Source organism: Panthera uncia (assembly GCF_023721935.1).
Source record: "Panthera uncia isolate 11264 chromosome A1 unlocalized genomic scaffold, Puncia_PCG_1.0 HiC_scaffold_17, whole genome shotgun sequence".
Classification (NCBI taxonomy): domain Eukaryota; kingdom Metazoa; phylum Chordata; class Mammalia; order Carnivora; family Felidae; genus Panthera; species Panthera uncia.
In genome coordinates this window covers 68837030-68841699 of record NW_026057577.1, presented here as the reverse complement: position 1 = coordinate 68841699, position 4670 = coordinate 68837030, and the positions used below count along the sequence as shown (strand labels likewise).

The 4670-nt window shown below is 37.0% G+C and overlaps 1 pseudogene; it reads left to right on the top strand.

Moving 5' to 3' along the window:
- The first annotated feature begins 386 nt into the window (after window positions 1-386).
- Window positions 387-566, top strand: LOC125934291 (neuronal regeneration-related protein-like; annotated as a pseudogene).
- The last annotated feature ends 4104 nt before the right edge of the window (window positions 567-4670 follow it).

Here is a 4670-nt window from a genome sequence, read left to right as displayed (position 1 = left end):
AGACAGAGCATGAACGGGGGAGGGGCAGAGAGAGAGGGAGACACAGAATCGGAAACAGGCTCCAGGCTCCGAGCCATCAGCCCAGAGCCCGACGCGGGGCTCGAACTCACGGACCGCGAGATCGTGACCTGGCTGAAGTCGGACGCTTAACCGACTGCGCCACCCAGGCGCCCCAAGATGTAAGTGTTTTTAATCTTATGTGTAGAAACATATGGGAAAAGTCATGTACCTCCCTCCTCCACCCCAGATGTCTTTCCTAGCATGATGCCCTTCTTCATCCACATTTGTGTTTCAGGTGTAGAGAGGAGAGAGTGAACTTTTGTCTGTTGGTCTCCCTGGACTGAAGAGACAGAGGGTGCAAAGCCAAGACTGTTACAACTCTCAGAATGGCTTATTACCCAGAGCTGTCTGTCTGGGTCAGACAAGGAAATGGAGGGAAAGCTTCCTGTGGAAAGATTTCCTGTCCCAAAGGAGGTGAACCGCAAAAGGATGAAGAGATGGACGCTGCCTCCCTGGCTCCTCTTGGCAGCAATGAACTCCACTCCCCAGGCATCGGTCACCTCTAATCTTTTTAATCATAACACCTCCATTTGTATCGGTGTGTTGGTATTGATGAGATCATGATATCGTATATGGGAATTTTTTCTGTGTAAATCATCAAGTATAAGAAGAAACTATGGGACTCTGAGCCTTGCTTTAGAGAATTTGCAGTGGAAAAAATGGGTGTCATCCAACCAGCTTTTAATCATTTTGACTCAAGTGAAAATGCTCATAATTTCACACTGTGAATCGACATTTACAACCCTTAGGGGTGGGCCTTCAGGCCTGGCTCTTGACGATGATGTTTTGCACAACTCAGACTCCCTCTGCTCTCACCAACAGGTCCACTCCTGCTTTTTCACTTACACAGCTCCTGAAGCTCACTCTGCTTCTTGCAGAGGTTGAGAGTCCCCAATTTTTTTTTCAATTTGGATGTAACAACCCTAGTAGTTTATGTTCATCAGTTGTCTGTATATCTCTATATTTTATCCATTTTTTTTTTTTTTGATGTGTAGAACTAGTTTGAAACTCATTGTTTCCTTGTGGTAAGTGGTCAAGATGCTACCACAGGACCTGAGGCACTGATGAACGGTGTTATTTTGGACTTTCAACATGCTTCTTGGCGAGGTAGCTCTGATGGAGTTTTTATTTCCATGTTCTATGAAGGTGTTGGTACTCTGCCTGAATGTTGTTCTCTAGACTGGATTGACTTGTTTCCTTGTGTCCTCAGTGCGGCTTTCTTCTTCAGTGTTGTAGGTTGGACAAATGCTACCAGAGAGAGTAAGAGACTTACATCTCTTGGCTGGCACTCATGGACACACAGTCATTGGAGCGGGAGCAACCACAAAACTGTTATTTACTTACTTCTTTTTGGGAGCCTCACCTGTCTAGCTTAAAGAAAGAAAAACAATAATTTTACAGGCATTTTTAGGGGTCTCTTTTGGTTCTTTTGTTTGAAAGGATATTTGGGGGGGCAAACTTTTAAAATAAATGTCCTCTTCAAAAAAATCCAAAAAAAAAAAAAAAACCTGGCATCTGAGTAGGAGTATGAAAATTACACCTTTCCCAAAAATTAAGTTGGAAAAAATGTCTTTATAAAATTTTTTTAAAGGTAGAGTGCTTTTTACCAATTTTAATAAGGAAGGAAGGAAGGTGTAGAATTAACATTTCTGTCCCAGCTCCCAGTGAAATGGATAAAGATATAATCAGACAATACCATCTACTCATGGATTGTTGTTGTATGAGCCAGTCTGAAGGCCCACCTTAATTTTTATTTAACTGTCTTGTAGCTCTTCTTCTGAGAGAGCAAGCTTTGTTCTGTACTGTTCTGCTTCTGACTATTAACACTGGTGATGCACACACTGCACTTCTTCATTCTCTTCTTGCTCCCTTACTGGCCTGAGTTTCTTGTGCGTTTTCCTCCGCATCTTTCTTTGTTAGAATAGGTACATCAGCTGTGTAAATAGAGCAAGAAAACAGTACCCTGCACCTGTAGCATTTATGCAGTGTTGCAGCTGTGCACTGGTAAAAATGCAGGCTTTTTAACAATGTGATCTTTACTGATGCACCCACAAGTACCCCGTGTGTTTTAGGTATTTTAGTAATATCTGTTCAATAAATATTCAAGTTGTAGAAAAGAAAACAAAACAAAACAAAAAATCATATGCTTAATGCTTCAAACTATACTGTGTATAAACCCTCCTTCAAGTAACATCTTTCATTACAATATATCAATGGATTGGGGACTTTTTTATTTTTTTAATTAAGTTTTCATTTTAATTCTAGTATAGTTAACATACAGTGTAATATTACTTTTAGGTATACAGTAGAGTTATTCAATAGTTCCAAACAACACCCAGTCAGGGCTCACCACCACCTTACTCCCAATCACCTATTTCACCCATCCCCCTACCCTCTTACCTTCTGTTTGTTCTCTACAGCTAAGAGTCGGTTTCTTGGTTTGTCTCTCTTTTTCTTTTGCTCATTTGTTTTGTTTCCTAAATTTCACATATAAGTGAAATCATATGGTATTTGTCTTTGACTCACTTACTTTGCTTAACATTATACTCCCTAGCTCCAACCAGGTCATTACAAATGGCAAGATTTCATTCTTTTTTGTGGCTGAATAATAGTCCATGATATATATATTACATTATCTTTATCCATTCATCCATCTATTTTCACCCAGGGAAACCACTTCATAATCCTCAACTACTGAACTGAAGGATAATAAATTTGTAATGTTTTCAGCCATTAAGTTTACTGTACTTTATTCCATAGCTTCCATAGAAAACTACTACAATTATAGTATAATTAAGCTAAAAATCAGTAACAGAAATTTATAAGAACTAATCCCTAAATATTTGGAAGTTAAGCAACACACTTCTAAATAACCCACAGACAAAGAAGAAAATTCCAGGAAAATTTAAAAATATATAGGTTTTTGGCTTGCCTGGGAGTCTCAGTCAGTTGAGTGTCCCACTTCGGCTCAGGTCATGATCGTGAATTCGAGCCCCATATCGGGCTCTGTGCTGATGGTTCAGAGCCTGTAGCCTGCTTCAGGTTCTGTGTCTCTCTTTCTTTCCCTCCCTAGCTCACACTCTGTCTGTCTGTCTGTCTCTCTCTCTCTCTCTCAAAAATAAAAAAAAAATTATTTGAAATTTTTAAAAATATACATATACAGGTTTACATATACAGGTGAACATCAGATCTCTGTAACATGCACACTGAAATCTACAAAAATGCTATATATACTGACTTGAGGATGAATCTTAATGTAAACTACAGTCTTTGGGTAATTATAATGTGTCAATACAGGTTCATCAATGGTAGTAAATGTACCATTCTTGTGGAGTATGTTGATAAAGGGGGAAAGAAGAGGTGCAAGTGTGGAAGCAGGAGATACATGGGAATCTCTGTGCCCTGCCCTCAATTTTTCTGTGAACCTAAAACTTCTCTAAAGAATAAAGTCTAGTTAGAATTAAAATTAAAAATTAATTAGTTTTTAAAATAAAAAAAATTAAAAATAAGTAAAGCTGTTATATTTAAAAGTAAGCTTAATAAATTTGTTATATAAAAACAAACTGAATCCTGCTTTCCTAGCATGGCAAAGAGCTTAAAAAGCTTGGTATACAGATATAGATACCACCTAATACTGGAACTTGCCCTTTTCATATTCTATGTTTTTTTTTTTAAAGGCACATTACTTGATATTTCTATAAAACTTGCAAGTATTGCATGGAGGAAAAAAAAACATTAACAAAGCATGACTTATTCATGAATGGCACCCTTAGCCTGATATGGGACAGCAAGCACGCTATCATAGGCATAACTTATTGCTAGAAATGGATAAAATCTCCTTTGCTGTAATTATTAAAATTTCTCCTCTACCCTCCAAGTCAACTTGATTCCAAACATCAAGAGTTTCCCTAAATTTCAGCAAATATTTCATAATTAAAACATAAAATGCATTTGCTAAGAGTACCAAAGTAAAATTACAGTTTATTCTATTTTTAAAAGGCATACAAGTGCAGAAAGTACTATTACTTATCAGCACCTAGTTTAAAATACAATACTGCATAATGCTATACGTGCCAATCCTGGATCAATACAGAGACACTAGGGACAGAATGCGTGGTATCATTTAGGGCAAAAACACATATATATCAAACTCAAATATATGAAATATCAATCTAAATTTAGAGAAAAATATTCAGATATTTTTACATAAAATATGATGCCTGTTTCAAATGGAATAAGTGTTTCTTAATAAAAAGGAGCTTCCTGGCACGAAACACGTTATGTTCGTAAGTCAGTAATATTCCAGGACATTCTCCCTGTACTATATACTTTCTCTTTGCCACTTAAATCTTTCAACAACACTGACTTTCTCTTGATAACTTTATAAAAAAATCATTATTGACAATAAGCTGACTCAACTTTATATAGTATAAAAATTTATATACAAAATATATATGTACATGTATATGTCATCATCTGCTTTATAGAAAGAAGCAGATTGGAAATTTCCTTTATCAGAATTTCATTACCTTTTAGATACTCTGGTAATTCGACATTCATCTGGTACCCTAGAGAGCGTAATACAGGCCTGGCAAGATCTAATATGAACT